We start from the raw sequence: 22521 nt of genomic DNA, 5'->3' as shown, positions 1-22521 counted from the left end.
CATCAAGAAGACCAAGAAGCAAGAAGGCAGTTCGGCTATGGAGAAGAAGAGCATGGAGATTGCGCAGATCATGAGTAGCTAAGCTTCTTTTTCTGGTTCAAGGGGGGAGGTTCGATTGTGTCATTGTGAGGTTCTGTAGTTACTTTATTTTCTTTCTTTTTAATTCAAGTATTCATTGGTTCTTGTGCACATTTATTTTGGATGTTAATGTTAATTAGTCTGACAAACTGAATTAATGTTGATTTTCCTACTGCTATCCATGATTTCGGTGATCCGTAATTGTCACGAATAATGGTACAAGTAGCAATTAGGTTAATATCTTTTTGGGTCAATTGTTCGTGACAGCCTTTGACCAATGTTTTAACATGATTCAACATAAAAGAATCGATGGAACAAAATTCAGTAATTGTAGCTATCTTAATTATTGTTAATTTGGTTTAACTATTTTCACAAATCTTAATGCTATCATTGTTTAACATGGAACGTTATCGTACACAGCTGAGTGGTGATAAGTGTTGATCGAATGCTAGGTTTGGTCAACTGAATTAGGAAAACACATGGTTTATTATGGCTATCCTAATAAATCTAAGGTTAAATGCTTGAATTGTAAGAATGCTAAATTGTACCTAGGATCGATGGCCAATCGATTCAACCCGAACCCTTGAACCAGAATTCGGTAAGACTGATTTTCTCTTGTTTGTTTAGTTTGTTATTCTTTTAATTTTAGTTATTTATTTTTCCCACACAATTACTTTACCCATTCGGATAAGAGATTATTGATTTGCTCCCTGTGGGATTCGACCTAGAACCACTTTTACTGCAAATATTTTATTGTGGGACTAGTAATAATTTTAAGGGCTTCGACAAACCCGTCAATGGGCAAAACTGAAAAGTTACACCCAACCCCTAGACTCGATTATGATACTACACTAGGTGTCGGATTAGGCTATCTTTGATGTACCAATCAGTGAGATCCTTAGCGGGGGTCAAAACATGGGTATGTTGGGACAGTCCGAGAATTCATCTGAGTGGGTGATCATAGTGACAGGATCAGCCCCTTTGTCAGACAAAGGTAATGATCGGAGCTGCACTCTCACTGATGGAAACCAAGACTGCCGGAAGCCGATTTCAACCGTTGAGATTTGTTTTGCAAAGTATATTTTATATGAGATATAAAAGTATATATATTATGGTTTCCAAAATGTTTGCAAAAGGTTTTAATTCCCGGGATCCATATAAGTAGAGAGTGCAACACTATTCCTTGCAACCGAGGGAGAGGTCCTCTCTTGTCGGGCAGTGTATGATCATTAAGGGCTAAGAGGTTAAGTGTAAGACCATTGAGGGTAATACCTGATGGGCTAATCTTGCATCTGCCCACAGTCCCTGGGTGTTACAAGGTGGCTTGGCCCAGGGACCACTCAGGGTAAGTGTTGGGCCCATAGAGCCCATGTGATGGGTTTTAGGGGGTGCACTGTCCATAACAGAGTCTTCGGCCAGGCCTTGTAGCAGAGGCTGGGCTGAATCCATGTGGCTGATGTGTAGATCAATGTTTGGATTGTTAGACAGTTTTGTATGCCCTTAGATTCAATCAGAATGATGTACTTTATGAGTTTATTGTAAATGAATAAAAGTGCATATTTGATTCATGTTCCTATGGTATGTTTCTGTGTAATACCCTTAAACTGGACACTTAATGAGACTCGTGTTAGTTTAGAATGTTCATAACCAGTGGATCAGTCTGGGGAGACCTATCCTGACAAGGCTGACACTATAGTGCCACCAAGTCGGTTGGGGTGGCGTGTCTCAGCTACCGGGGTGAGACCCTAGGCACTTATAGTGTAGGATTATTTGAATCTATGAATTGGACCAGATTTCCAGAATTGCCCTAGACCTTGGAGATTGATGGGCAAAACTGGAAAGTTACACCCGACCCCTAGACTCGATTATGATACTACACTAGGTGTCGGATTGGGCTATCTTTGATGTACCAATCAGTGAGATCCTTAGCGGGGGTCAAAACCTAGGTATGTTGGGACAGTCCGAGAATTCATCTGAGTGGGTGATCATAGTGACAGGATCAGCCCCTTTGTCAGACAAAGGTAATGATCGGGGTTGCACTCTCACTGATGGAAACCAAGACTGCCAGAAGCCGATTTCAACCGTTGAGATTTGTTTTGCAAAGTATATTTTATATGATATATAAAAGTATATATATTTTGGTTTCCAAAATATTTGCAAAAGCTTTTAATTCTCGGGATCCATATAAGTAGAGAGTGCAACACTGTTCCTTGCAGCCGAGGGAGAGGTCCTCTCTTGTCGGGTAGTGTATGATCATTAAGGGCTGAGAGGTTAAGTGTAAGACCATTGAGGATAATACCTGATGGGCTAATCTTGCATTTGCCCATAGTCCTTGGGTGTTAAAAGGTGGCTTGGCCCAGGGACAACTTAGGGTAAGTGTTGGGCCCATAGAGCCCATTTGATGGATTTCAGGGGGTGCACTGTCCTTAACAGTGTATTCGGCCAGGCCTTGCAACAAAGGCTGGGCCGAACCCATGTGTCTGATGTGTAGATCAATGCTTGGGTCCCACGCCATACAAGGAAGCCCAACTGGGCAGAAGTTAGGAAGGTTAAGTGAGTACATAAGCTTAATGGGCCTAAAGCCCATTTCGAACTTGGCTATTTATTTAGTTAATAATGGGGGGAATTCTGAGATAGATTAGCAGGTAGGATAGAGTCTTGACCCTATCCACTCAGAGAGTCCAGATCTAAATGTGATTCAGATCTAGAAGCCTCCTAATGAGATTAGGAGAAACTAATCAAATCTGCAGATAAGGTAAGGGTTTATCTTTATCACCGGAAGAGAAGGCTGATCCAAATATGATTTGGATAAGCAGCTCCTAATGGGATTAGGAGCTGATCTTTTAGGTTAACAAAAGAAGAAGGGGGCGGCAGCCTTAGGTAGAGACATCAGATTTTCTTTAGTGCTGAAATTAAGAAGAGAGAATTCTGCACCCTGTGAATACTCTCTTGCCGCCTCCCTGTTATTGTCACCCTGTTTGCCAGTTCGATCTCTAGTTGTGGGAGAAGTCAAGATTCGATCTTGACATCAGTTCTTTGAGAAAGAATTGATAGAAAGCTGTGCTAACGTGCCATTCTGCTAATTCTTGCGAAGGACAGAGTTCTTGGAGAAGAACACTGCTGATTCTGCTCCATCCTGCACTGCGCCATCTTCAGTGGGAACAGTCTTTGGATCCTTCCTTGGGCGTGAACACCTCCATTGGGAGATACTACTTCTCCGTATCAGGTATAATTCTCTCCTATTCCTTTTGGTTCAGATCTGGTTCAGTTTAAGGTTCAAGAATGATCTTTGAAAATATGATTTTCTAAATAGGGAATGTGATTCCTAGTTGAAGGGAGAGAATTTTTTTTTGAAATTTGCCCCTTATTCCGCAATCTTTGGGTGTCCATGGGATGGATTTCTCATCCCTTCATGGGTCCCATGCCATACAAGGAAGCCCAATTGGGCAGTAGTTTGGAAGGCTAAATGAGCACACAACTTCAATGGGCCTAAAGCCCATTTCAAACTGGACTGATTTGATCAGTTACTTAAGGGGCGAATTCTGGGATTGGATCAGCTAATAGGATTGGGCCTTGACCCTATCCACTAAGAGATTCCAAGATCTAAATAATATTTTGATCTAGGAGCCTTCTAATGGGATTAGGAGAGGAATGATCTAATCTGTAGATAAAATAAGGGTTCTCCCTTATCACTTAAAGGGACTTCTCATCGAAATATGATTTGGATCAGCAACTCCTAATGGGATTAGGTGTTAGACAATTTTGTATGCCCTTAGCTTCAATCCGATTTGATGTACTTTTGTATTTAGTGGAAATAATTAAAGTGCATGCTTGATTCATGTTGTTTGGTATGATTCTGTGTAAAACCCTAAAACTGGACACTTATAGAGACTCGTGTTAGTTTTAAATGTTCACAGCCATTGGATAAGTCTGGGGAGATTTATCCTGCCAAGGATGATACTGGTGTGCCACCAAGTGTTGGGATGGCCTGTTTCGGCCACCAGGGTAAGACCCAAGGCATATGCAGTATGGGATTAATAGAACCTTTCAACCGGACCAGATTTCCAGTATTTCCCTGGACCTTGGAGACAGATGGGCAAAACTGGAAAGTTACACCTGACCCCTAGACTCATTTATGACACTTCACTAAGTGTCGGATCGGGCTGTCTTTGATATGCCAATCAATGAGATCCTTAGCGGGGATCAAAACCTGGGAATGTTGGGACAGTCCGAGAATTCATCTGAGTGGGTGATCATAGTGACAGGATCAACCCCTTTGTCGGACAAGGGTAATGATCGGGAAAGGCACTCTCTCTGATGGAAACCAAACTACCGGCAGTTGATTTCTATCATTGGAATTTTGTTTTTGCAAAATTAATATATATATATATATATATATATATGTACGGTTTCAAAACGTTTGCAAATGGTTTTAATTCCCGGGATCCATGTGAGCAGAGAGTACGGCACTGTTCCTTGCAGCCGAGGGAGGTGTCCTCTTTTGTTGGGCAGTGCTTGATCATTAAGGGCTGAGAGGTCAAGTGTAAGACCATTTAGGATAGTACCTGATGGTCTAATCTTGCACCTGCCCACAGTCCTTGGGTTTTTATAAGATGGCTTGCCCCAGGGACCAATTAATGTAAGTGTTGGGCCCATAGGGTCCATATGATGGGCTCAGGGGTTTACTGAGTTTTTCAGTGAATTCGGCTGGGCCTTGTAATAAAGGCTGGGCCGAACCCATGTGGCTGGTGTGTAGATCAATGCTTGGGTCCCACACCATACAAAGAAGCCCAACTGGGCAGCAGATTGGAAACTAGTTAAACACTGAACACTAAATGGGCCGAAAGCCCATTTCGAGCTGGGCTAATATGATCACCCATCTATGGGGCGAATCTGAGATTAATGTTAGTAAATGGATTGGGCCTTTAACCTTATCCACTCTAGGAGACCAAATTCAAATTAGATTTGAATCTGGTAACCTCCTGATAAGATCAGAAGTAAGCTAACTTAATCTGCAGATAGGATTAAGATAATCCCTTATCCAAATACTGATTTGGATTGGGATAACTCCTAATTAGGAGGTTTCTTAATCAAGAAGAAAAGAGGAGAAACCCTAAAAAAAAAAAAAACATCAGATTTCGAACCAGAGGTTGTGTGCAAGGATACATCCTACGAATAGAGATTAGATCTCATTCATACTCCAGAGAGAAGAGAAGCAGTTCAGCAATCTTCGTCCCTGGAATTCTCCTCCAGCCGCCGCCATTCCCTCTTGCAAAATTTGATCTTTGCAGCAATAGGAAGTCAAGAAATCGGTTCTTGACATCAGTCTTGCAGGAAAGACTGAAAATGATTCGGTGTTCAGAGTTTCCAGAGGATTCTTGCGAAGGATCCAGTGTGTAGGACGCACCCTACTGGTTCCGTTCCACCCACAACTGTGTCATCTTCAGCAGGAGCGGATCTTGGTTTCTTCTTTAGGCGTGAACACCAACTTTGGGAGATATTGCTTCTCCGGATCAAGTATATTCCTTCCTTTTGCTTTTGGTTCAGATCTGGTTCGATTATGGTTCAAGTTGGATCCTTGAATATTGTATTCTAAATTTAGGGAATGTGATTCCCAGTTGGAAGAAGGTAGAGAAATTTTTGAAATTCGCCCACCCATTCCGCAACCTTTTTGGCGTCCATTAGATGGATCCTACCATTCTTTCAGTGGTATCAGAGCCAGGTTCATATCTTGAACCAAAAGAAAATCAGATCTGACCCTGCGCAGATGGACAGAAGATGTTCTGCCATGATTTGCGTAGATTGCTTTCTTTTTTTCAAGAAATGGTTTCTTGCTAAGGGCGATTGATCTGAAATTAATTTTGTTAAATTCCAAAATTTATTTAGAATTGTTCTTTCTTTATTTTGATTTAATGGACTGTTCGAACCTGGAGATCGCAATGCAGTTTTGGTGCAGATGGTCTGCGCACCCTTTTTCCATTTATTTTATTCAATTCGGTCTGTAAATAATTTTTTTATTTTCTAGACTGAATGTATAGGATTTGATCAAGAATGTAATTAATTAATAGAAATAGGATTTCTGTTATTTATTTTCTTGATTAAAGAAGAAGGAAGAAGATGGCTGCGCTGGAGATTTGCAGATGGACAAATCGCTTCCTGCGATTTGCAGTTTGTGAAACTGCAACATTAGTGATTAACCTCTATTTTTCAGGTGGTGCGAATAGTCCATAGTTGATTTGTGTTTGTTCAAAATCAAGATTATTAATTTCAGATCTTTCATGAATTAATTCTTGAATTGAAAATCAGTTTCGGACCATTTCGGACTAGATTGGACCAAAACTGTTTGGACCAAATCTGGGGTTCGAAGGGGGCTGTTTTTCAGTCCATATTTCTCAAACTTGCTGTTCCAAATCTGATGTTCAATTACAGGGATTAATTCGGCCCATCTATAAAGCCCAGTTTTAATGAGTTAAAATTGCAAAAGCCCATTATTGTGAGAAAAGCTGTATGGGCCGAACTGCTAACTGCGATTCAGCCCATACACCTAATAGACATTAATTGTTAATGCTTTGGTTTTTAAATGGGCTATTCGATGGGCTTTATAGCAGTTAATTGATTGGATCAATTCCTCCTTTACATGTGATGTTTGGATGTTTGATGTGCTGCGACCATGGGCCATAAGCACTTGGCCCATGATGACTCGTTACTGGCTCTTGCACACACCATGGCTGATTGCACATCATTGCCATGGTGTCCCTTAAGGTCATTGGATGAGCTCTCCTTGCTTGGTGTGCCCCACAACCCAGAAAAGGGATGCATACGGAATCCCTAGCCGATTAAGGCCCACCAGAAATCTGACTTTATGAAAGTCAATGGGAGCAACTCTGGTTTGACCTAAATTAGAACTAGGGCGTAATTTTGTTCCCTCCAGCAAATATGAGTGAACGTGATAAGAAGATCCATATGTTAGACAGTTTTGTGTGCCCTTAGCTTCAATCTGATTTGATGTACTTTTGTTATTTAGTGGAAATAAATAAAGTGCATGTTTGATTCATGTTGTTTGGTTTAATTCTGTGTAAAACCCTAAAACTGAACATTTATAGAGACTCATGTTAGTTTTAAATGTTCACAGCCGTTGGATAAGTCTGGGGAGATTTATCCTGCCAAGGCTGATGCTGATGTGCCACCAAGTGTTGGGATGGCCTGTCTCAGCCACCACGGTAAGACCCGAGGCACATGCAGTATGGGATTACTTGAATCCTTGAACCGGACTAGATTTCCAGTATTGCCCTGGACCTTGGAGATAGATGGGCAAAACTGGAAAGTTACACCTGACCCCTAGACTCGATTATGACATTTCACTAGGTGTTGGATCAGGCTGCCTTTGATATGCCATTCAGTGAGATCCTTAGCGGGGATCAAAACCTGGGTATGTTGGGGCAGTTTGAGAAATAATCTGAGTGGGTGATCATAGTGACAGAATCAGCCACTTTGTCGGACAAAGGGTAATGATCGGGAATGCACTCTCTCTGATGGAAACCAAACTGCCGGCAGTTGATTTCAATCGTTGGAATTTTGTTTTGCAAAATTAATATATTTATATCTATATGTACGGTTTCGAATTGTTTGCAAATGGTTTTAATTCCCGGGATCCATGTGAGAGGAGAGTGCGGCACTGTTCCTTGCAGCCGAGGGAGAGATCCTCTCTTGTCGGGCAGTGCTTGATCATTAAGGGCTGAGAGGTTAAGTGTAAGACCATTGAGGATAATACCTGATGGGCTAATCTTGCACCTACCCACAGTCCCTGGGTTTTTATAAGATGGCTTGGCCCAGGGACCACTTAATGTAAGTGTTGGGCCCATAGGGTCCATATGATGGACTCAAGGGGTTCATTGAGTTTTTCAGTGAATTCGGCTGGGCCTTGTTTTAGAGGCTAGGCCGAACCCATGTGGCTGGTGTGTAGATCAATGCTTGGGTCCCACGCCATACAAAGAAGCCCAACTGGGCAGCTGATTGGAAAGTAATTAGACACTGAACACTTAATGGGCCAAAAGCCCATTTCGAGGTGGGTTGATATGATCACCCATCCATGGGGCGAATTTGAGATTAAAGTTTGTAAAAGGATTGGGCCTTTAGCCTTATCCACTCTTAGAGACCAAATTCAAATTAGATTTGAATCCGGTAACCTCCTGATAAGATCAGGAGTAAGCTAACTCTATCTGCAGAAAGGATTAAGATTATCCCCTATCCAAATACTGATTTGGATTGGGATAACTCCTAAAAGGGAGGTTTCTTAATCAAGAAGAAAGGAGGAGATTTCGAACCACCTTAAAGAGATATAGGATATCTCCTGCGAATTGAGAGAGGCTCTCATTCATACTCTCCAGAAAAACAGGAAAAGCAGTTCAGCCTTTTTCGTTTTGGAGATCTCCTCCTGCCGCCGCCATCTGCCATTGCAAGATTAGATCTTTGTAGTAAAGAAAGTCAAGAAATCTGTTCTTGACATCAGTCTTGCAAAAAAGACTGAAAAAGATTCAGTGTTTAATACTTCCAGAGGATTCTTGTGAAGGATCCAGTGTGTAGGACGCACCCTGCTGGTTCTGTTCCATTCACAGCTGTGTCATCTTCAGCAGGAACGGATCTTGGTGCATTCTTTGGGCGTGAACACCAACTTTGGGAGATACTGCTTCTCCGGATCAGGTATATTCCTCCCATTTATCTTTTGGTACAGATCTGGTTTGATTATGGTTCGAGTAGGATCCTTGAATATTGTATTCTAAATTTAGGGAATATGATTCCCAGTTGAGAGAAGGTAGGAAATTTTTGAAATTCGCCCACCCATTCCGCAACCTTTATGGCGTCCATTAGATGGATCCTACCATTCTTTCAGTGGTATCAGAGCCACAGGTTCGAATCTTTAACCAAAAGAAAATCAGATCTGACCCTGTGCAGGTGGATAGAAGGTGTTCTTTCAGGATTTGCGCAGATTGTTTTCTATTTTTCAAGAAACTGTTTCTTGTTAAGGGCGATTGATCTGAAATTAATTTTATTAAATCCAAAATTTATTTAGAATTGTTCTTTATTTATTTTGATTTAATGGACTGTTCGAACCTGGAGATCACAGTGCAGATTTGGCGCAGATAGTCTGCGCACCCTTTTTCTTTCTATTTATTTATATTCGGTTTGTAAATAATTTTTTTTTTAATTTTAGACTGAATGTATAGGATTTGATCAAGAATGTAATTAATAGAAATAGGATTTCTGTTATTTTTCTTGATTAAAGAAGAAGGAAGAAGAAGGCGGCGCTGGAGGTTTGCAATTGGAGAAATCGTTTTTTGCGATTTGCAGTTTGTGAAACTACAACCCTTGTGATTAACCTCTGTTTTGCAGGTGGTGCGAACAGTCCATAGTTTGATTTGTGATTGTTTGAAATCAAAATTATTAATTTCAAATCTTTCATGAATTAATTCTTGAAATGAAAATCAGTTTTGGATCCTCTCGGACTAGATTGGACCAAAACTGTTTGGACCGAATCTGGGGTTCGATAGGGACTGCTTTTCAGTCTGTATTTCTCACACTTGCTGTTCCAAATCTGATGTTCAATTACAAGGATTAATTCGGCCCACCTGTAAAGCCCAGTTTTAAAGGGCTAAAACTGCAAAAGGCCCATTACTGTGAGATAAGCTGTATGGGCCGAACTGCTATCTGCGATTCAGCCCATACACCTAGTAGTCACTAATTGTTAATGACATAGTTTTTAAATGGGTTGTTCAATGGGCTTTACAGCAGTTAATTGATTGGATCAATTCCTCCTTTACATGTGATGTTTGGATGTTTGATGTGCTGCGACCATGGGCCATAAGTACTTGGCCCATGAAGAATCGTTAGTGGCTCTTGCGCACACCGGCTGAATGCACATCATTGCCATAGTGTCCTTCAAGGTCATTGGATGACCCCTCTTTGCTTGGTGGGCCCCACAACCCTGAAAAGGGATGCGTACGGAACCCCTAGCCGATTAAGGCCCACCAGAAATCTGACTTTATGAAAGTCAGTGGGAGCCACTCTGGTTTGACCTAAATTAAAACTAGGGCGTTTTTGTTCCCTCCAGCAAATATGAATGCTTGTGATAGGGAGACCCATGTGATGGACTCTCTAAAGGCCTTCCGTCATTAGCACAATGATGGGTCCTTCAGTAATGAGGAAACGCACCATAAAATTGGGCTATCCATTTGCTGTTGGATCTATTAGAGTGTTTCATAAGATGATAGGGGCGTCATAGACCGATGTGGGAGGGGATTCACCAGAAAATGGGAACTCTCTCACGGTACCTTGGCGTAACCTGAATATGATGGGTAAGCACTCACTGGACAGAAAGGTTTACCTAAAAACGGCTCTGAACCTTGTCTGACAGAGGCCAAAGTGAAACTCATTTGATGAGTGGATATGATCCGTCACAGAAAGGTGGTGAGGTTATGCAGCTGAAACAGTTGGCTTCACGCACCCCATGTGATTTCCCACATTTCCAGATACATTTCGTCGTCTCCGTCACTGAGAAAGGAGGGAAATTTCAGAGATGAACAAATGGGAATGGAACATAGATTAAAAGCCATATCTATGTAGGTAACATGAATCAAATTAAGGTTGTGGACAAATGATTTTGCTATTTTATCAGAAAATGGCAAACGGTCAATTTGCAAAGCTTCTAGACGATAACAAGCTTAAGGGACCAAACTATGCCGACTGATACAGAAATCTTATGCTGGTCCTAACTTCCGAAAAGTTAGACAAGGTGGTGAAAAATCCTGCACCGGAACGTCCGGGTGATAGGGCTTCTGAGGCCCGTAGGAGGGACTACCAAGAGTGGGAGGATAAGAACTCCCTAGCCCGCTGCTTTGTCGTTGCCTCATTAGACAACTCAATACAGAGGCAGTTCAATCAGATCGAACTAGCCAAGGACATATTGGACAGTCTAAGAACAATGTATGTAGAGCAGAACCGTTCTACTCGACAGAAGGTCCTGAAATTGTTCATGACCGCGCAGATGACCAAAGGGCAGAAAGTTCATGACCATTGTCTTCGGATGATGGGTTACATTAACGAACTTGAAGCTCTTGGATCCGGGCTAGATCTTGGCATGCAAATGGATGCCATCCTCAATTCTTTGCCCTCTTCCTTCAATGCGTTCACAATGAACTACAATATGAATAAGCTGAATGTCAGCGTCCAGGAACTCAGCAATATGTTGCAGAGAGCCGAGGATCTACTCAAGAAGGATGAGCCTGTAGTTATGCTTGCTGAAGCTAACAAATCGGGCAAGAAAAAGAGAAAGGCAAAGAAGCCTCAGAAGAAGGCTACCAATCCTAAGAAGCAGAAGAAGAACAAGGCATCTGATGTCTGTCACTTCTGCAAGCAGACCGGCCACTGGAAGAGGAATTGTCCTGCCTACCTGGAATCTAAGAAAGGTAACATCGAAACTTGTGTCATAGAAACTAACATGTTAGTTACTTCTGTGTCCTGGTGTGTTGACTCCGGGGCTTCAACTCATGCGTGTAACTCACTGCAGGGGTTCAAAGTTAGCAGAAGGTTGAGTGAAGGAGAAGTGACATTATTCTTGGGAACAACTGCAAGTGTTGCAGCAGCGGCAATAGGAACCGTAGAATTAATTTTTAAAGAAGGAATACTTGTACTTAAAGATTGTCTTTATGTACAGAACTTGAGAAGAAATTTAATTTCTGTTTCAAAACTGTGTGCTGATGGATATACTGTTTATTTTAGTAATATGATTACTGTTAAACGGAATAATAAATTCATCGCATGTGGGGAACAAGAGAACGGTCTCTATGTTCTACATCCTTCTCTGGAAACTAACTTAACCGAAACTACGTCAGTCGAAAATCCCCAGAAAAGTAATCGTGATACAGTAAGTCCCACGTGCCTCTGGCATTACCGACTTGGCCATATCGGTATTGACCGAATCACAAGGCTGGTAAAGGATGGTCCTTTGGATTTTCTAACCGTAGAAAATCTTCCCACTTGTGAACCTTGCCTTCAAGTTAAGATGTCTAAGCGGCCATTTGACGGTAAGCCTGAAAGATCTGAAGGCACACTTGACCTAATACATACTGATGTATGTGGTCCCCTGAGTGTTAGGACACGGAATCAACACGTGTACTTCATCACCTTTACAGATGATTTTTCACGATATGGTTACGTGTACCTAATGAGACATAAGTCTGAATCATTTGAAAAGTTCAAAGAGTTCAGATAGGAAGTCGAGAAACAGTTAGGGAGAGAAATTAAGGCCCTTTGATCAGATCGAGGTGGCGAGTATCTCTCTGACGAATTCAGGGACTACTTAAAGGTCAATGGGATAGTGTCACAATTAGCTCCTCCTGCTACACCTCAACTCAACGGTGTTTTAGAGAGGAGGAATAGGACCTTGTTAGACATGGTCCGGTCACTTCTCGTACGCTCACAATTACCCACATCCTTTTGGGGATACGCATTAGAGACTGCTATCTACGTGCTGAATCGGGTTCCAACCAAATCAGTTCCGAAAACTCCATATGAACTTTGGACCGGAAGGAAGCCAAGTGTAAGACACTTGAAGATTTGGGGTTGTCCTGCACACGTTAAAAGAACAAGTGCGGACAAGTTGGAATCTAAAACCAGTCATTGCCTGTTTATAGGCTACCCAAAGGATTCGGTGGGTTATCTATTCTATGACCCGAGTGAGCAGAAAGTGTTCTGCAGTCGAAACACCCAGTTCTTAGAATCAGATTACATCCTGGACACCCATCGTCAGGAAATAGTTCTTGATGAGGAGAGCTAAGGAGCAGTGGGAGATGTCCTACAAATTCCAGGTAATTACCAACCTAGAAGAACCACCCGGGTATCCAGACCACCAGTCCGATATGGTTATGACCAGGATAGTTACCTGGTGGAAACCTTGACTAGTGAAGAGGATCCCGTGACTTACGCGGAAGCTATGTTAGACATAGACTCCTAGAAGTGGGTGGAGGCCATGAGAGCTGAAATGGACTCAATGGAGACCAATGGAGTCTGGACTCTAGTGGATCCGCCCCCCGGGGTAAAAGCAATTGGTTGCAAATGGATCTACAAGAGGAAGAAGGGCCCCGATGGCAGGATTGAGACCTTTAAAGCTCGCTTGGTGGCAAAAGGGTATACTCAGAAAGAAGGCATCGAGTATGAGGAAACTTTTTCGCCCGTGGCCATGCTTAAATCCATTAGGATCCTGCTAGCTGTAGCAGCGTACCATGACTATGAGATTTGGCAAATGGATGTCAAAACCGCGTTCCTGAAAGGAGATCTTAGTGAAGATATCTACATGCAGCAGCCGCAAGGCTTCATTGCTGCTGGTCAGGAACACATGGTATGTAAACTTAATAGATCCATATATGGACTTAAGCAGGCTTCTAGGAGTTGGAACATCCGTTTTGATTATACAGTCAAAACGTTTGACTTTGAGCAGAATCCGGATGAGCCCTGTGTTTACAGGAAGTCCAGTGGGGATAAGATCACCTTTTTGGTGTTGTACATGGACGATATCCTACTCATTGGGAATGATGTAGGAATGTTGGTTTCGGTCAAGGTATGGCTATCACAGCAGTTCTCCATGAAAGATCTTGGAGAAGCTTCATACATACTGGGTCTTCGACTCTATAGAGATAGATCAAAGCGGATAATTGGATTATCCCAGGCTGCTTATATTGACAAAATTGTCAAGAGGTACAGCATGGAGAACTCCAAGAAAGGAAACGTTCCTTTCAGGCACGGAGTCACTCTCTCCAAGAAGATGTCTCCCAAGACTTCTGAGGAGATTGAGAGCATGAGAGACGTTCCCTATGCCTCAGCCGTAGGGAGCATCATGTATGCCAAGCTGTGCACTCGCCCTGACATTGCTCAGGCGGTGAGTGTGGTAAGCAGATTCCAGGCAAACCCAGGGTAGGAGCATTGGACTACTGTGAAGAACATACTCAAATACCTTCGAAGGACAAAAGAGTTTTGTCTGGTATTCGATGGTAGTTCACTACAAGTTCCAGTCGGATCCAGATGATAGAAAGTCTACATCTAGGTATGTTTTCACGATAGGATCGTGTGCTGTTTACTGGAAAAGCAGCAAAAAGGGGTCCACTGCAGACTCCACAACCGAGGCCGAGTACATTGCCGCAAGTGAAGATGCCAAGGAAGCCGTGTGGATGAAGAAGTTCATACACGAATTGGGAGCGATTCCATCCAGCACATCTCCCATCCCGTTGTGTGACAACAATGGAGCGATCGCCTAGGCTAAAGAGCCTCGGGCTCACTCGAAGTCGAAGCACATCGAGAGAAAGTACCATGTACTACGGGAGATCGTTGGTAGAGGGGACGTCCTGATTCAGAAGGTAGCATCAGCGGATAATGTGGCAGACCCATTGACTAAGCCACTGGCACAGAAGGTGTTTGAGAAACACGTGGAAAGTATGGGACTCCGGCTTGTACCAGATTGGACCTAAGTGCAAGTGGGAGCTGTTAGACAGTTTTGTGTGCCCTTAGCTTCAATCTGATTTGATGTACTTTTGTTATTTAGTGGAAATAAATAAAGTGCATGTTTGATTCATGTTGTTTGGTTTAATTCTGTGTAAAACCCTAAAACTGGACATTTATAGAGACTCATGTTAGTTTTAAATGTTCACAGCCATTGGATAAGTCTGGGGAGATTTATCCTGCCAAGGCTGATGCTGATGTGCCACCAAGTGTTGGGATGGCCTGTCTCAGCCATCACGGTAAGACCCGAGGCACATGCAGTATGGGATTACTTGAATCCTTGAACCGGACCAGATTTCTAGTATTGCCCTGGACCTTGGAGATAGATGGGCAAAACTGGAAAGTTACACCTGACCCCTAGACTCGATTATGACATTTCACTAGGTGTTGGATCAGGCTGCCTTTGATATGCCATTCAGTGAGATCCTTAGCGGGGATCAAAACCTGGGTATGTTGGGGCAGTTTGAGAAATAATCTGAGTGGGTGATCATAGTGACAGAATCAGCCACTTTGTCGGACAAAGGGTAATGATCAGGAATGCACTCTCTCTGATGGAAACCAAACTGCCGACAGTTGATTTCAATCGTTGGAATTTTGTTTTGCAAAATTAATATATTTATATATATATGTACGGTTTCGAATTGTTTGCAAATGGTTTTAATTCCCGGGATCCATGTGAGAGGAGAGTGCGGCACTGTTCCTTGTAGCCGAGGGAGAGGTCCTCTCTTGTCGGGCAGTGCTTGATCATTAAGGGCTGATGGCTTGGCCCAGGGACCACTTAATGTAAGTGTTGGGCCCATAGGGTCCATATGATGGACTCAAGGGGTTCATTGAGTTTTTCAGTGAATTCGGCTGGGCCTTGTTTTAGAGGCTAGGCCGAACCCATGTGGCTGGTGTGTAGATCAATGCTTGGGTCCCATGCCATACAAAGAAGCCCAATTGGGCAGCAGATTGGAAAGTAATTAGACACTGAACACTTAATGGGCCAAAAGCCCATTTCGAGGTGGGCTGATATGATCACCCATCCATGGGGCGAATTTGAGATTAAAGTTTGTAAAAGGATTGGGCCTTTAGCCTTATCCACTCTTAGATACCAAATTCAAATTAGATTTAAATCCGGTAACCTCCTGATAAGATCAGGAGTAAGCTAACTCTATCTGCAGAAAGGATTAAGATTATCCCCTATCCAAATACTGATTTGGATTGGGATAACTCCTAAAAGGGAGGTTTCTTAATCAAGAAGAAAGGAGATTTTGAACCACCTTAAAGAGATATAGGATATCTCCTGCGAATTGAGAGAGGCTCTCATTCATACTCTCCAGAAAAACAGGAAAAGCAGTTCAACCTTTTTCGTTTTGGAGATCTCCTCCTGCCGCCGCCATCTGCCATAGCAAGATTAGATCTTTGCAGAAAAGAAAGTCAAGAAATCTGTTCTTGACATCAGTCTTGCAAAAAAGACTGAAAAAGATTCAGTGTTTAATACTTTCATAGGATTCTTGTGAAGGATCCAGTGTGTAGGACGCACCCTGCTGGTTCTGTTCCATTCACAACTGTGTCATCTTCAGCAGGAACGGATCTTGGAGCATTCTTTGGGCGTGAACACCAACTTTGGGAGATACTGCTTCTCCGGATCAGGTATATTCCTCCCATTTATCTTTTGGTACAGATCTGGTTTGATTATGGTTCAAGTAGGATCTTTGAATATTGTATTCTAAATTTAGGGAATATGATTCCCAGTTGAGAGAATGTAGGAAATTTTTGAAATTCGCCCACCCATTCCGCAACCTTTATGGCGTCCATTAGATGGATCCTACCATTCTTTCACCATATGATGGACTCTCTAAAGGCCTTCCGTCATTAGCACAATGATGGGTTCTTCAGTAATGAGGAAACACACAATAAAATTGGGCTATCCATTTGCTGTTGGATCTGTTAGAGTGTTTCATAAGATGATAGGGGCGTCATAGACCGATGTGGGAGGGCTTCACCAGAAAATGGGAACTCTCTCACAGTACCTTGGCGTAACCTGAATATGATGGGTGAGCACTCACTGGACAGAAAGGTTTACCTGAAAACGGCTCTGAACCTTGTCTGACAGAGGCCAAAGGGAAACTCATTTGATGAGTGGATATGATCCGTCACAGAAAGGTGGTGGGGTTTTGCAGCTAAAACAGTTGGCTTTACGCACCCTATGTGATTTTCCACATTTCCAAAGACATTTCATCATCTTCGTCACTGAGAAAGGAGGGAAATCTCAGAGATGAACAAATGGGAATGGAACATAGGTTAAAAACCATATCTATATAGGTAACATGAATCAAACTAAGGTTGTGGACTGACGTCTTTGTTGTTTTATCAGAAAATGACAAACGGTCAATTTGCAAAGCTTCTAGACGATAACAAGCTTAAGGGCCCAAACTATGCCGACTGGTACAAAAATCTTATTCTGGTCCTAACTTCCGAAAAGTTAGACAAGGTGGTGAAAAATCCTGCCCCGGAGCATCCGAGTGATAGGGCTTTTGAGGCCTGTAGGAGGGACTACCAAGATTGGGAGGATAAGAACTCCCTATCCCACTGCTTTGTCATTGCCTCATTAGACAACTCAATACAGAGGTAGTTCGATCAGATCGAACTGGCCAAGGACATATTGGACAGTCTAAGAACAGTGTATGTAGAGCAGAACCGTTCTACTCGACAGAAGGTCCTGAAATTGTTCATGACCGCGCAGATGTCCAAGGGGCAGAAAGTTCATGACCATTGTCTTCGGATGATGGAATACATTAACGAACTCGAAGCTCTTGGATCCGGGCTAGATCTTGGCACGCAAGTGGATGCCATCTTGAATTCTTTGCCCTCTTCCTTCAATGCGTTCACAATGAACTACAATATGAATAAGCTGAATGTCAGCGTCCAGGAACTCAGCAATATGCTGCAGAGGGCCGAGGATCTACTCAAGAAAGATGAGCCTGTGGTTATGCTTGTTGAAGCTAACAAATCGGGCAAGAAAAAGAGAAAGGCAAAGAAGCCCCAGAAGAAAGCTGCCAAACCCAAAAAGAAGAAGAAGAACAAGGCATCTGATGTCTGTCACTTTTTCAAGCAGATCGGCCATTGGAAGAGGAACTGTCTTGCCTACTTGGAATCCAAGAAAGGTAACATCGAAACTTGTGTCATAGAAACTAATATGTTAGTTACTTCTGTGTCCTGGTGTGTTGACTCCGGGGCTTCAACTCATGCGTATAACTCACTGCAGGGGTTCAAAGTTAATAGAAGATTGAGTGAAAGCGAAGTGACACTATTTTTGGGAATGACTACAAGTGTTGCAGCTGCGGCAATAGGAACCGTAGAATTAGTTTTTAGAGAATGAGTCCTTGTACTTAAAGATTGTCTTTATGTACAGAACTTGAGAAGAAATTTAATTTCTGTTTCTAAACTGTGTGCTAATGGATATAGTGTTTATTTTAGTAATATGATTACTATTAAAAGGAATAGCAAATTCATCGCATGCGGGGAACTGGAGAACGGTCTCTATGTTCTACATCCTTCTCTAGAAACTAACCTAACCGAAACTACATCGGTCAAAAATCCCAAGAAAAGGAATCGTGATACAGTAAATCCCACGTGCCTCTAGCATTACCGACTTGGCCATATTGGTATTGACCGAATCACAAGGCTAGTAAAGGACGGTCCTTTGGATTTTCTAACCGTAGAAAATCTTCCCACTTGTGAGCCTTGCCGTCAAGGTAAGATGACTAAGCGGCCATTTGACGGTAAGCCTGAAAGATCTGGATGCACATTTGACCTAATACATACTGATGTATGTGGTCCCCTGAGTGTTAGGACACGGAATCAACACGTGTATTTCATCACCTTTACAGATGATTTTTCACGATATGGTTACGTGTACCTAATGAGAAATTAAGGCCCTTCGATCAGATCGAGGTGGCGAGTATCTCTTTGACGAATTCAGGGACTACTTAAAAGTCAACGGGATAGTGTCACAATTAACTCCTCCTGATACACCTCAACTCAATGGTGTTTTATAGAGGAGGAATAGGACCTTGCTGGACATGGTCTGATCACTTCTCATACGCTCAGAATTACCCACATCCTTTTGGGGATATGCATCAGAGAATGCTATCTACATGATGAACTGGGTTCCAACCAAATCAGTTGAAATCCCCAGGACCTTGCTAGACTGCTATCTACATGCATCTGATCACTATTAAAAGAATCAACAGATTCATCGCATACGAGGAACTGGAGAACGGTCTCTATGTTCTACATCCTTCTCTAGAAACTAACATAATCGAAACTATATCGACTGAAATCCCCAAGAAGAGAGCCCGTGATACAGTTAATCCCACGTGTCTGTGGCATTACCGACTTGGCCACATCGGTGTTGACCGAATCACAAGGTTGGTAAAGGATGGTCCTTTGGATTTTCTAACTGTAGAAGATCTTCCCACTTGTGAGCCTTGCCTACAAGGCAAGATGACGAAACGACCATTTAACGGGAAGCCTGAAAGATGTACAGGCACACTTAACCTAATACATACTGATGTATGTGGTCCCCTGAGTGTTAGGAAACAAAATCAACACGTGTATTTCATCACCTTCACAGATGATTTTTCACGATATGCTTACGTGTACCTATTGAGACACAAGTCTGAATCCTTTGAAAAGTTCAAAGAGTTTAGACAAGAGGTCGAGAAACAGTTAGGGAGAGAAATTAAAGCCCTCCGATCAGATCGAGGTGGCGAGTATCTCTCTAACGAATTCAGGGACTACTTAAAGGACAATGGGATAGTATCACAATTAGCTCCTCCTGCTACACCACAACTTAACGGTGTTTCAGAGAGGAGGAATAAGACCTTATTGGATTTGGTCCGGTCACTTCTCATACACTCAGAGTTACCCACATCTTTTTGGGGTTACGCATTAGAGACAGCGATTTATGTGCTGAATCGGGTTCCAACCAAATCGGTTCTGAATACTCCATATGAACTTTGGACCGAAAAGAAACCAAGTGTCAGACACTTGAAGATTTGGGGTTGTCCAGCACACGTTAAAAGATCGAGTGCAAACAAGTTGGAATCCAATACCAGTCGTTGCCTATTTGTAGGCTACCTAAAAGGCTCTGTAGGTTATCTATTCTATGACCCAAGTGAGTAGAAAGTGTTTTGTAGTCGAAATGCACAATTCTTGGAAACCGATTATATCTTGGACACCCATAGTCAGGAAGTTGTTCTTGATGAGGAGAGCTCAGGAGCAGTGGGAGATGTCCCACAAGTTCCTGGTAGTAAACAACATAGAAGATCCACTCGGGTATACAAGCCACCAGTCCGTTATGGTTATGACCAGGATAGTTACCTGGTGGAAACCTTGAGTAGTGAGGAGGATCCCGTGATTTACGTGGAAGCTATGTTGGACATAGATTCCCAGAAGTGGGTGGAGGCCATGAGAGCAGAGATGGACTCAATGGAGACCAATAGAGTCTGGACTCTATTAGATCCGCCCTTTGGGGTAAAGGCAATCGATTGCAAGTGGATTTACAAGAGGAAGAAGGGCCCCGATGGTAAGGTTGAGACCTTCAAGGCTCGTCTGGTGGCGAAAGGGTACACTCAGAAAGAGGGCATCGATTATGAGGAAACCTTTTCGCCTGTGGCCATGCTTAAATTCATTAGGATCCTACTAGCTGTAGCAGCATACCATGATTATGAGATTTGGAAGATGGATGTCAAAACTGCATTCCTGAATAGAGATCTTACTGAAGATATTTATATGCAACAGCCGCAAGGCTTCATTGCTGCAAGACAGGAAAACATGGTATGTAAACTTAACAGATCCATTTATGGACTTAAGCAAGCTTCTAGAAGTTGGAACATCCGTTTTAATTCTGCTATCAAATCGTTTTACTTCGAACAGAATCCGGATGAACCCTGTGTCTACAGGAAGTACAGTGGAGATAAGGTTACCTTCTTGGTTCTGTATGTAGATGACATTCTACTCATTGGGAATGATGTAGGAATGTTAACTACGGTGAAAGTATGGCTATCACAGCAATTCTCCATGAAAGATCTTGGAGAAGCCTCCTATATACTGGGTCTTCGACTCTATAGAGATAGATCGAAGCGGATAATAGGATTATCCCAATCTGCTTACATTGACAAAATAGTCAAGAGATACAGCATGAAAAACTCCAAGAAAGGAAATGTTCCTTTCAGGCACGGAGTCACTCTCTCCAAGAAGATGTCTCCCAAGACTTCTGAGGAGATTGATGGCATGAAAGACGTTCCTTATGCCTCAGCCGTAGGGAGCACCATGTATGTCGTGCTGTGCACTCGTCCTGACATAGCTCAGGCAGTGAGTGTAGTAAGCAGATTTCAGGCCAACCTAGGGCAGGAGCATTGGACTGCTGTGAAAAACATACTTAAGTACCTTTGAAGGACAAAAGAGTTTTGTCTAGTATTCGACGGTAGCTCACTACAGATCCAAGGGTATACAGATGCTGATTTCCAGTCAGACCCAGATGATAGAAAGTCTACATTTGGATATGTTTTCACAATAGGATCGTGTGCTGTTTGCTAGAAAAGCAGCAAATAGGGGTCCACTGCAGACTCCACAACCGAGGCCGAGTACATTGCCGCAAGTGAGGCTGCCAAAGAAGCCGTGTGGATGAAGAAGTTCGTTCACGAGTTGGGAGTAGTTCTGTCCAGCACATCACCCATCCCATTGTTGTGTGACAACAATGGAGCCATTGCTCAGGCTAAGGAGCCGCGAGCCCACTCGAAGTCAAAGCACATTGAGAGGAAGTACCACGTACTACGGGAGATTGTTGGTAGAGGGGACGTCCTGATTCAGAAGGTAGCGTCAGCAGAAAATGTAGCAGACCCATTGACAAAGCCACTGTCATAGAAAGTGTTTGAGAAACATGTGGAAAGCATGGGGCTCCGGCTAGTACCTGATTGGACCTAAGTGCAAGTGGGAGCTGTTAGACAGTTTTGTATGCCCTTAGCTTCAATCAGAATAATGTACTTTATGAGTTTATTGTAAATGAATAAAAGTGCATATTTGATTCATGTTCCCTTGGTATGTTTCTGTGTAATACCCTTAAACTGGACACTTAATGAGACTCATGTTAGTTTAGAATGTTCACAGCCAGTGGGTCGGTCTAGGGAGACCTATCCGGACAAGGCTGACACTGTGGTGCCACCAAGTCGGTTGGGGTGGCCTGTCTCAGCTGCCAGGGTGAGACCATAGGCACATATAGTGTAGGATTAATTGAATCTATGAACTGGACCAGATTTCCAGTATTGCCTTGGACCTTGGAGATTGATGGGCAAAACTGGAAAGTTACACCTGACCCCTAGACTCGATTATGATACTGCACTAGGTGTCGGATTGAGCTGTCTTTGATATACCAATCAGTGAGATCCTTAGCGGGGGTCAAAACCTGGGTATGTTGGGACAGTCCGAGAATTCATCTGAGTGGGTGATCATAGTGACAGGATCAGCCCCTTTGTCGGACAAAGGTAATGATCGGGGATGCACTCTCACTGATGGAAACCAAGACTGTCGGCAGCCGATTTCAACCGTTGAGATTTGTTTTGCAAAGTATATTTTATATGAGATAAAAGTATATAAATTATGGTTTCTAAAATGTTTGCAAGAAGGTTTTAATTCTCGGGATCCATATAAGTAGAGAGTGCAACACTGTTCCTTGCAGCCGAGGGAGAGGTCCTCTCTTGTCGGGCAGTGTATGATCATTATGGGCTGAGAGGTTAAGTGTAAGACAATTGAGGATAATACCTGATGGGCTAATCTTGCATTTGCCCACAGTCCTTGGGTGTTACAAGGTGGCTTGGCCCAGGGACCACTTAGGGTAAGTGTTGGGCC

General features: G+C 42.8%; 1 pseudogene; it reads left to right on the top strand.

The window, feature by feature from the left end:
• The first annotated feature begins 477 nt into the window (after positions 1–477).
• Positions 478–21540, top strand: LOC148874567 (uncharacterized; annotated as a pseudogene).
• The last annotated feature ends 981 nt before the right edge of the window (positions 21541–22521 follow it).

Source organism: Nelumbo lutea, chromosome 1 (assembly GCF_056320005.1).
Source record: "Nelumbo lutea isolate HS-2025 chromosome 1, American lotus-T2T, whole genome shotgun sequence".
Classification (NCBI taxonomy): Eukaryota; Viridiplantae; Streptophyta; class Magnoliopsida; order Proteales; family Nelumbonaceae; genus Nelumbo; species Nelumbo lutea.
The sequence above is the reverse complement of the archived record's forward strand: the minus strand, read 5'-3'. Positions and strand labels throughout refer to the sequence as shown.